Below are 12810 nucleotides of genomic sequence, written 5' to 3'. Positions count from 1 at the left end.
TCGGAAATCAAAACAACCAGGAGCTCTAAAAGATATTTCCGAAAAAGCGCTTCCAGCTTTTTATAGGGACCGAAAAAGCTCATGGATGTCGACCACTTTATTTTCAGAATGGTTCGAACATGAATTCGTCCCAAGTGTAAAATCCTTTTTAAAATCAAAAAACCTTCCCATCAAAGCATTGTTGCTTGTTGACAATGCGCCAACTCACCCTCAAAGTCTACAAAATGGTGACAATTGCGAACGTCACGAGCTTAATTCAGCCGTTAGACCAGTGAGTAATAGAGACATTTAACAGACATTATAGAGGAACATTCTTAAGACATCTGTTATCACAGAAGACAAATGAATCCAAAAGTGTTGATTCTCAAATCTTTAACAATGAAACATGTTGTTTATTGGTATAGTGAGTCGTGGGCCAAGATCAAATCTTCAAATGATATAACAAACTTTTTGATGGGATTTTGATTGACGATCCTGAAGAAGAAAATGGTAAAGAAACTACAGAAAAAATTAAAACTTTAATAAAAAATTTTGCCGGGATGTGAAGAAATTAACCAAGAAGAGATACGTGAGTGATTAGCAGCCGATGACTCAGAAAGTGAATTCATCGACCAGGACATCATTGATATGGTTCTTCATTCAGACAACCTGAGCCGACTCGCGCTGCCTTCAATGATTTTCAATGCTGTAGAGGTAAGAACTTTATACAGTAGGCCTAATTAGTTAGGGACACGACTAGGTTCTTAATTTTTGTTGTCTTCGCATAAAGTTTTGTCCTTTTCAGATTGCTTTCCGTTTCGTCGAACAATCGAATGAGACAAACTCATGACGTTCTGCAAATGAACGATGAAGAGATATAGCTGCATAACATCGATGTCAAACAAAAACGCAAAAGAAAATAGAAGATTTCTTTAAAAAAATATGTTAAACTTGTTCATTTTCCTTAATTTTATTACTTTATTCTGTATTTACTTATTAATTAGAAAACATTACTAAATCTCCTCATTGTATTTTTAGTATTAATACTTTGACCAAGAATACTATAAAAAACAATTTTATTTTTAACCGAAATTCTTGTTATCCGAAACGGCCTACCCCCCAAATATTTCGGTTAACGGAGGTTTTACTGTATATAGTATTTTTCATATAAAAATGCGTGCACGTCACAATTTATATAAAGTGACGTCACTTATATTTAAAATTTCCAGAACGTCAACCTTAGAGTTTAAATTTTCCTAACACAGCTAATAATACGAAACCCGTACGGAACTGCTGGATCTTTCATAGGCGTCAACATGGTATAATAATCAGAAAAATGTAATCATCATTATATTGGGAATTTTAGAATTATATTGATTAAATAACCAAAAACATTTGTTATTATTAATAATATAAATTTTATGATTTAATGATTTTATGATTTTACCTTTAAGTATAAAATTCCACAAAATAATAATTTTAATTAAATATATTGGACAATTGTACGCAACTGATACGCGAATACTTCAAATTTTTTGACAGTTCAGCGTGTGGCAAAATTGTTTAAAGTGTTGCCGTTTTTTTAGAGTAAGAATTTTGTTTAGGTTTTGATTTCTTACACAATTTGATCATAATATATTATATATTAATAAATTGTATTTATAAATAGGTACATAATAAATTTAGATTAATAGCTTTAAAACTAATTATTGTTGTGTATTGTGATTGTGCCATGCCAAAACAACTAAACAGTCTGTAGAAAGCTGATAAGCTTTCATGTAAGATAGATTATTTTGAATAAGAAATATTGGCGGGACGTTTTTACTATGCTCTAAAAGAAGTAAGTTTAAAATTTAGAATATATAATTTTGTATTAAAATGTTTTCTTATGTATTTTAGTGTGTTGCAGTAATCTTAAAACTAAGTGTATTTACTGTTAATATAGTAGTTTGACAAATAGTTGACATTTTAAAAATTCCTCACTTACTAACTATTCTGATGTTTTGGCAACGCTGTGGGGTTCTGACGTCGTAAATCTTGAATGACGTGCACGCATTTTTATATGGAAAATACTATAGCACACATGCATGTGTAAATGTATATATACGATAGATGTAGCAATTGATGGCCTTGGCTGAGCGCCAATTAGCTAGACATTTTTACAAATTTTTTGCAATCTAAGGAATTTTTCTGTATTTCTTACTCTAAATTTTGGGTATATATATATATATATATATATATATATATATATATATATATATATATATATATATATATATATATATATATATATATATATATATATATATATATATATATATATATATATATATATATATATATATATATATATATATATATATATATATATATATATATATATATATATATATATATATATATATATATATATATATATATATATATATATATATATATATATATATATATATATATATATATATATATATATATATATATATATATATATATATATATATATATATATATATATATATATATATATATATATATATATATATATATATATATATATATATATATATATATATATATATATCATCATCATCATGTGCAGCTTTATCAACCGTTTCCAATTACGGTGCAGCCTCCCTTATTTCAATGTTATTCTATGTTCTTATTATTATTCGACGATGTCTTAGTTATACGTTGTTCTAATAATTTGAGCTCATTTGCGCCCATATTTTTCTATCTTGTGCTATTCGAGACCACGTTGTTCCTGTTAATTTTCTGATATCATAATCCCATCTGAGATTTGGGCGCCTCTTTGGTCTCTTAGCGTTCCTGGGGTACCACATAGTTGTTCTAGTGGTCCATCTGTTATCTGTTCTTCTTGCCATATGTCCTGCCCATTGCCATTTCAGGGATTTTATTCTTTGGATTACATCAGTCACCTGGGTTTGCCTCCGTATCCATTCAATTCTTTTACGATCCCTCTTTGTTATCCCTAGCATACATCTTTCCATTGCTCTTTGAGTTACTTGGAGTTTCGACGTTATTTCTCTCTTTAATATCCAAGTTTCACATCCATATGTCAAGACGGGTAATATGCATTGATCAAATACTCTCTTCTTGAGGTATAGTGGCATTTTGGACTTGAAGACTATGGAATTTCGTCCGAATGCTGACCACGCTTGTTTTATTCGTCTGTTGATTTCCGGAAGTAGTGATCCCGATTTATGTATGAGCTGTCCCAGGTATATGTATTCATCTACTACTTCTAGCGAGGTTTCATTAATTTTTATTTCCACGTTGGCGATCAGATCATTGCACATTATTTTAGTCTTTGCTAGGTTCATTTTTAGGCCTACCTCATTGCTGGCTGTATTAAGGTCATTAATTTGCAGTTGTAATTCTTCAGGACTTCTAGCAATTAGAATGATGTCATCAGCGAATCTAAGATGGTTTAGGTATTCTCCATCTATACATAGACCTTGGTTGTTCCAGTCTAATTTCCGGAAGATATTTTCCGGAAGTTGCAGTGAAGAGCTTAGGGGATATGGTGTCTCCTTGTCGGACTCCTTTCTGAGTGGGAAATTCTGGGGTATTTTCATATATGCTTACTCTAGCTGTGGCCTCTTTGTATATATTTGCTAGCGTTTCGACATATGGTTTATCTACTCCTTGGTCGACAAGGAGTAGATAAACCATATATATATATATTATAAATATATAATACATATATATATATATATATATATATATATATATATATATATATATATATATATATATATATATATATATAATATCATTATTATGAATTGCAAATTGTGCCCTTTTTTGGTGTTTTTATACAAACTTTAATTTTGCTTAAGGCTTAATTTTGCAAGACAAATAAAAATTGTTTTAATTAATTAATGATCTCAGGGCTAAAATTTTTTTTATCTCTAATTACTGTACTTAGGTTCCAAGTAATATATATGATATGTCATTTGAAAAGAAAATGAACAAATGGGAAGATAAATGAAATTCAATAAGTTTATGATAATAAATTATCGTACCATTTATTAAATTACCAAATCAAATATAAATTTTAATTAAAACATATACCCTATGCTCTACTACATATGATTAAATCTAAAAGTGTTTACTGTTTATGCACCAACTATCAATATTAATTACAGTGGCGCCCACAGAATTTGTCTTTGGAATTTTTTACCTTCATTTTCAGTCCCTAAAATTTGGGTTTTAGTTTAATTTAAAGCACTAAAGATAGCAGTGCCAAAGATTCAGGTATCTATTATCCTGTCTACCAACTACAACCACCCTTTCTTACTTGTGCGCAGTTGACTGTGGCATGTTCTGTACTCCGAAAGTGGGGTGGCCGCTGTAAGGATGACGACATTTTTGCAACACTCCCTTCTTTTATCTTGATCTTATTTATTGTTCTGAAACTATTTTCTTGTGGCATTTTAAAGTTTTTAGTATTTTAACCGGAATAAGCCGCAAGTGAAGGTTATAATAAGTTGATTGACGTTTGACATTAATCCAAGTTGTAAATACAATACATTTTGGAGACGGCCGTCGCCTCATTCCCGTTGTCCTCCGCCAATCCTCCCGGTCCAAGGCATGCTCCTCCTCCAAACCTCTTGATTCCATCGCTCTTCTAATTCCTTCATTCCATGAGCGTCTCGGTCTTCCTCTGTTTCTTCTTTCAGGGGGCTTCTATTTGTGAAGTTTTTGGGGCCAACTTTCGTCAGGCAGTCTTAATAGGTGTCTAAACCATTTTGAACCTTTTCTTTCTATTCTGTCAATGACCGTTTCCGTAGCATTCATGTTATTTCTTATAGATTCGTTGGTCTTCCTTTCCTGCCTTGATGTTTGTTCTAGCACTTCTTCTCAAATGATCCATTTCATCTGCCAACAATCTTCTGTTCAGGTCTGCATTAATTGTCCATACTTCAGAGCCATAACAAAGAACTGATTCAACCATGGTTTGCCCTATTCTTTTTTTGTTCCTTTTGGAAATGTTGCGATCCCACCATAAGGACTTCAGACATCTACAATTTTACGTCCCTGATTAATTCGGTGTTTAATTTCGGTTTCTCCCAAGTCGTTCTTAGCAATGAGTGCACCTAAATATTTAAATTTTTCCACTTGTTTGATTTCCACGTCCTCGTCTATCAACACTTCAAACCTTGCATCTGAATTGATAACTAAATATTCTGTTTTCTTCATGCTAACTTGTAACCCCCATTTTACATATTCTCTGTATAGACGCTTTATCATAAATTCTAGATCATAAGAATCTTGAGCTAGGACGACTTGGTCATCCGCAAAATTCAGGGAGAACAGTACGTCATTTCCTATGGGGATTCCCATTCCCCGACAGTTGTTTTTCCAATTTTAGAGGGCTGTCTCAATATATAAATTAAAAAGTAAGGGTCACATACTGCATCCTTGTTTTATTCCTTTAGTTACTTTTATTGGCTCTGATAGTCTATTTCCGATTTTTAGGTAACTTATGAACTAATGTCGAGTTGTTGTAAAGTTTGCCACAATTTAAGTCTTGAAACTGCATTATACTCCTTTTCTAGGTTGATGAAGGCTAGATGAACCGCTATTCTTTTTTCTATTAATTGTTGGGGTATAAACAAGTTATCAGTGCAAGACCAAAGATCAAAGATTCAAACGTCAATAAACTTATTTTAACCTTTAATTGCGGCTTATTCCCATTAAAATAGTAATTAGATTTTATCACTGTCGTTGGCCCAGTTGGTGTTTCTCTTCTTCTACTTTCTTTTTAATGACTGCTCAGATGTAATTGTGAACACTATTCCATCCCTCCGTACTTCCCGACATCTTCACGATCATCTCTTTTACAGTCACAGAGTTCATACCTATTTCTTTATACATTCTGTTTCTCTCCACTGTACATCTATTACCCTCCAGCATTGTGTGAGTAACAAAGTCGGAATATTCGCAGTATAGGCGTTTATCTGTATCTGTCTTTCTGAACCTATGAAGATACGCCCTAAAACAGACAATCTACCCAGTCACTTCGGCTCGGGATCAGCATCTTCGTCCACTGGGCAACATCTTTCTTGTTGTTTCACATTTTTTTTTAGCCATCTTGCCATTGATCTTTCCCTTTCCCTGCTCTCTTTTCTCATAGAGATGTCTCTTTTCTACTGCTAACACATGCAGAGGAACACAACCCGTGATAGTCCACAAGGCCGCCGCAGATACTTTTGTCATAAGCCTAATATTAGGTATCTATATCTAAATATAATGAAAAATATTATTAATTATTGTGTATATAATAATTTTTGTGTCCTACATATTAAAAGTGGTAATTTAATTATTCAAATAGCGTTTTGGATTTTTTGTATTGTGTGTGAAAGACAAGTTACATTTTCCTACTATTCTTTATATATTTTTTACTTTATATGCCCAGGGGGGGATTAATCCCCAAACCCCTCTCCCCCCCCCCCAGGTGCGCCAGAGTTAATTTTGATTCGTACACAAAAGAACTGAATAAAATCACAAAACTTAAATTGTGTAAATATTTAAAACTGTTGATGTTGCCATGGTAACTTTAAAAGACTCGCCTTTTTGAAAGTCTAATTTAAACACGCTACGGCGTACTTTAAATGAACAAAACGGGGTACCAATAAAAAAAGGATATTTTTTAAAAAATGTTTGGCAAGATAAACAGCTTTGTATAAAAAGCGGATACCGAATAATATGTAAAAGCAATTATCAGATGTTTCAGAAGAGAATGTCCAAATTATAATTTCATTATTCTGGTTGAAATCTTAATAAATAAAACTTTAAATGATCAAAAACCACAAATTTTCCCTGGTTTCCCCCAGGTAGGAATTACAGTAAATTTATATTGCATATTACGACTCAATATTTGACAATTATTAGCAAAACGTTCATTGTTTGCTCTTAATGAAAGCTCATTTTATATTCAAAATAATAAAGGGTTTATTATTAATTACCACGGGTTTTTTCATGTGAAACATGTTGATGAAGTAGCACTACAATGAGTTTATTGTATACATTTATTTATAAATCCATACGTAAATCGTAAAAATAGGAAGTACATTGTATCAATATACAAACAATATTTCAATAATATTTAGTTATATCACGTTATATAAGACTGTACGTATTTATACCATGTAGTCCATAAGTAAGGAATAAATTCATTTTCAGCGATATTATGTACTATGTGAAAAACTCAGAAACAGTTTGATTTTTATTTTTAAATTAACAATTTACAGTAGAAAATATTATACCCCTCCAGCACCGCCTTTGAATTATAAGCATCCCCTCGAAAATTTTAATTAACAAAGGGGCTAGTATGGCACCTTGTTAGAAAGGAATTTTAGTCCTCTGTTTAGGAATATAAAGTTTTTGGTGCAGTCATAACTGAGAAAATTGATTTTTAAGATGTAAAATTTTGATAATGTCTCTATCACAAAACTTTAGGTTGAATGAAGACAATAATGCCACATAATATTTATAATGTATTTTTTAATGTACTTTACAATTAAATTAAATGTTTAAAATTACCACCATTTACTTTTTGACATTTAAAACATTTTGTACGGCCTCGTGGATTTCTTTCGTTATCCTAACTTTTAAATCAGCAATACTGTTTGGTCTATTAAAATATACTTTAGATTTTAAATAACCCGATCGTTACACGTCTTCCAATCCACCTATTGGAAAAACCTCGTTTAAATAATTTCTAACTATACGTGCAAAATGCGGTGGAGCTCTGTCTCTACCTCATTTGAATGATTATCATCAAGAAAAATCTTGGTAATGTAGGCACTAAAAAGTTAATCAAAAAATCTAGATAAACTTCACCATCTACTGTGCTCTTAAAAAAATAAGGACCAATAATTTTATTGTTAATGATACCAGCCCAAACGTTAACTTTTTTAGGATCTTGCGTGTGAGTCTCACACACTGAGTGGGGATTTTCTCTGCTCCAATATCTACAGTTCTGTTTGTTAATCGTTCCATTTAAATGAAACGTCGATTTATCAGAAAAAACTATTGTGTTTATGAACTGCAAATCTGCGTTCATTCTGTCCATCATCAGTTGACTGATTCCTTTCCTTCTATCAGGATCATCTTCATTTAACTCCTGAACAAAATAAACTTTATAAGGGTGGTATTTTTCTTTATGCAAAACTCCCAAAATAAATTATTTACTTACATCATTGACGGTGGCAAGTTCTCGAGTTGTCTTATCTGGATTCTCCTCAATCTCTAGAAGTACATCTAACTTTTTTTCATCAGTAAATTTAACATTATTACCTGGTTTTTTATTATTTATTACATGTCCAGTATAACGAAACTTCTTTTCAATTTTGCTACTTGTTGACTAGGGTATTTATTATTAAACATTTAACAAACCTCATTTTGAGTTCTTGTTTTATTACCATAACCAATCATATTTAAAATGTCTATTCTTTGAGTCTTGGACAAATGAGCCATAATTAAATTTAATACGCGTACAAATATTATACTTTAAATACATAAATGAAAGCAACCTACTAAATTCATCAATTGTTTATTTGGTTTATTTGGCTCGCTTCGATCACGCGTTAAAATATCTCAATTGTTAATCGCCCTTATTAATACACTTGTTGGTTAAATAACTATTATTTCCATGAAATATACAATTAATAATTATACAATAAAATCATTACAATACAATAAAATATTTAAAAATATTACTTTTATTTTATAGTTCTGTAATTGGTTCAAGGTAAATAAACAGTAATGCCCACTAAAATAATGAATTTGAGCATGGGCCATTTTTTAAATTGCTTATTTATATTAAACTTACAGCAAAGCGAGTTTTCTACTTTATTAGTCATAATTTATTACCTATATTAAGATAAAATAAGAAAATAACAAAAAAATGTTATAAAGAATGGTAGAAAATTGTTATAAAGAATATATTTAATGAATTTAAATGAGCAAAAACTGCATATTAAATAAAATTCCCGTTTCTCTTCATTATTTATGTTGGGATAAACTCGTATAAAGCTGGTTCATATCACGATCTATTTTGATGAAACATAGGTCCTGCATTAAGCGTATAATTTAACCCGTTTATTTTATTTTTATTTAGATTTACGTGCTTGTCAACTATGGCCACTTGCACAAAGGCGATTACAAACAACATTACAAAATGTATAGTAGCATTACTAAGTTATGTCATATAAAAATAATTTAGAGTTTAAAGTACAATAATATGGCATCACTGAGAATGTCGCCTAGCTGCGGATTGAGATTTAGCTGTCATCTTATTGCATTGTATTGATGACATTCGGTAAGAATGTATTTCACTATTAGTTGGCACTGGCATGTTTGACAGATATGTCAGACATCAAGAAGCTGTGTATTAGTGTGGTGTGGCCCATACATATTCTTCGTATAATTGTAAGGTCTTGTCCAGATAGTCCCGTGAGGCCAGTGTATAATGGCTTACACAATGAAGTCTGGATTGCACGTAAGGATGTATTTAGGAAGCTTCAGTGGATTTGCCATAATCTCCTGGTGAATCTGTATGCTTCTGTTTTTAAATCTTTGCAAATTTGAATGTGAGTTATAGATGTGGTATCTGTTAAAGCCGTTTTATTATGCTAATCTGCCAGTTTGTGGCCAGAGATACCAATGTGAGACGGAATCCATATATATGTAATCATAGTGTTTTATGTAGAAAGGTGGTGGTATCAGTGATAGATATTTTGTACAAAGAGATTATCGGTTAATAATTCCTGAATGCATAAACTGGAAGATAGACAGTCTATACAAATGACAACATTTTTGTTCGGAAGGTTAATATGCTTAATAGCCTATAAGATACTATACAATTCTCATTTTCATCAACGATTAGCGAGCTAATTTAAAATCAATCCATAAACGAAAATTCACTGGAAATATTCAGAAGTCAAAAAGGTATTAGTTGAGTAGTTTACTGAGAAGAGGGCTAGAAATTTTCCTATCATCGGTCCGGTTCTAAAAAAAAACCCTAAAGAAATTGCCGAAAATTAGGGTAATGCAAATTACACAGCTTCAAATGGATGATTCTGGAAATCGAAAAAAAGTTCTTAAATTTGTTTCAAAAAATTATTGGAAAAGCAGAATATGCCAATGTATCTACCACAAATACATAGATAACGGATATGCTACCATGTGAGCAACTCTGAATGGCACCTTTTGTTTCCTAGGGGCTGTAAACAGAAAAAAAAGTTTTTGTGCAATTCCGATGGACGCCATAAATTTCCACCTTTTTGTTTATTGGAGAATCAAAAAGTCCAAGGTGTTTTAAATGTGTAAAATCATTTCACTTAAAATAAAGCTTCAATATAAATGCTTGAACGACGACAATCCTATTTAAGTAATCGATAATTGACTTTGACAAGAAAATGGACGAAAATAATAAAAATGTTCTGTTACTTATTGATAAGTGCTCTGTCCATAAATCCGACGTGAGGTTGAATAACGTAACAATCCATTTCTTGCTCGCCAATACAAGTTTACTTATTTAACCGATGGATCAAGGAATAATTTCTGATTTAAAAAAAAACTATAGAAACGAAGTTATATGAAAAATTATAGCAAGTATTTATTATTATGATAAGACGTCGACTAGTTCCAATGATGTCAAAAAAAAATTGAGTTCTCTATGATATTCACATACTTAATAAACAAAAGTTGACGTATTTCCGAATATTAAATAAAAAAAAAATGCTTTTATATAGTGCAAGCTCTTCAAAAAAGTAGAAACTATATCACCAGTAGAAAATTAGAAAATGAGGAAAACCCATAGCTCGAAAAAATGACTGATAAAGATATTTTAAGATTTATTTCCTTTGAGGATAATTTATCCGTTTTTAGATCTACAGCCGTAGAAGATTTTTTAGATTCCGTGGAAATTCCACTTACTCGGCAAGTTTTAACCGCTTGTAAAATTATAAAAAGTTTTCTTTTGTAAATAAAATATAATAAAGATAGGATAATACCAATATACAGTAGAATAGTCGATACGCTTGGAATGTGGAATTTTGTATATATCGTCGGAATAGGAAATGGTCCATTGGTATGCACTTCTTTAAGTTCCAGTGATTTAAGGTTAATTTTCATTGGTACAATTTTTGTGGGATTAAATTGAATTTTTAGTTTGTTTATTATAAGTGATTGTCCATATGTTTTTTCTAAAAAGACCAATTCTTGATTTCTAAATGTTATTTTGCAATTCGAATTTTCTATAAGATATATTCCGGTTAATGTTTTAATCTCTGTTCCTTGTGGACAATTTATAGTTAATTTTTCTGGCGAAGGAAATATAGCTAAAAATTGGTTTACTTCTGGGATGATTTCTGTATGATTTTTTGAAATTTCAACTTTGATATATTGGCATTCAGAAGAATTTCCATTGGTTATTATTTGTTCTTCGCATTTAAAATTATTATTGTTTTGAAGGTGACCAGGGCATTGGAATATTTTACTTTTAGTACATATGTCGTTTAGAGGTTTTAGTATATTTTTAGATTTCAGCAAAAATTTTGTGTTTGGTATTATTGTTAAAAATTCTGATTCATGTTCTGTTGGAGTATGTAATAAATAAAAAAGTTCAAATTCTAATTCAAAATCAATGGGTATAGAAAGAAAATAAGTTATTTTATTTTTGTCTATTTTACAGTTAACTTCTAATAGGGATTCAAAATTTAATATATTTTCATATTTGACTTCAAAAGGAAGTTGGGATTGGTAATGGGAAGAGATTTTTCTTATTTCTAATAGTAAGTCTCGGGATTTTATAATACTTGGGTGTAAGGTTTTAAGTTTACAGAATGTGAGGGAGTTTTCGATGGTTTGTAAAACATTTAGTATTGAATTAAAAATAATTAGCATTTCATTGAACAAATCTTTTAAATAGACGACATTTTCAAGATTTACTTGAAAGTTAATAATATCTTTGATTTCTAGTATTTTAGACTTAAGATTTAATTCGTTATTTTGAATGTCGACTACAGTTTGATTAAAATTTTTAATTATTTTGTGGCTTACGGAGTATTGCATTTGAAGTTGATTTTGTAAATTAATTTGGTTTTCCTTTAAATGTTCTAACATTGAATTTATACGTTCCCCGTCCTGTGAATCTAAGTTACCAGTAATAGCTTTGGCTATCGATCCAAGACCATTTATCAACCCTCTTTTGTTTCTTATACTAGTAGAATGAATATTAAAATTATCTAACTAATCATTTATACTATTCTTAACATACTGAATTAAATTAATAAAATTTTCGGTTTCTGATCTAAAAAAGGTATCGTTCGAAATATTAGTTTTAAGATGGCTGTACTGAATATTTAGATTATTGTATTCGTCTAATAATGGATTAAGATCATAAAAATGGATAAAAGTATGACTTGCTTTTTGTTATTTGGCAGGTCCAAGATTAATGGGTAGAATGCCCATATTGTTGCTAATATCCTTTATGTTGATCGCTGCATGTCCGACTGCGATGCACCTGCAATAAAATTATAAGGTTTTCGTTTAGGACTTTTAATATTAGATAGGTGTATGTCTTCAGTTGTATTTTTATGTCGAGTAATGATTTTGGCTGTTTTTCTTTCGCGATTGATATTTTTTATTTCTTCCTTTTGATATTTATTTTTTTGTTTTTCCTTTAATTTGTTTGTTACGTACAAATATCTCGGGGGGAATTATTTCAGGTAATTCTTCACGATTTAAGTTTGCTTTTCCAATTATTTTTTCTTTATTTTCTTGTATACTTTTATTTAT

General features: G+C 30.5%; 1 protein-coding gene across 2 annotated transcripts in view; it reads right to left on the bottom strand.

Annotated features, from left to right (window-relative positions):
- LOC140449818 (dynein axonemal heavy chain 1-like) overlaps positions 1–12810 on the bottom strand; it is a 1063244-nt gene that overhangs the window by 519366 nt on the left and 531068 nt on the right. The window lies entirely within an intron of this gene.

The sequence above is a fragment of the Diabrotica undecimpunctata genome, chromosome 9, assembly GCF_040954645.1.
Source record: "Diabrotica undecimpunctata isolate CICGRU chromosome 9, icDiaUnde3, whole genome shotgun sequence".
Lineage (NCBI taxonomy): Eukaryota > Metazoa > Arthropoda > Insecta > Coleoptera > Chrysomelidae > Diabrotica > Diabrotica undecimpunctata.
This window is presented reverse-complemented; position numbering and strand designations above follow the sequence as displayed.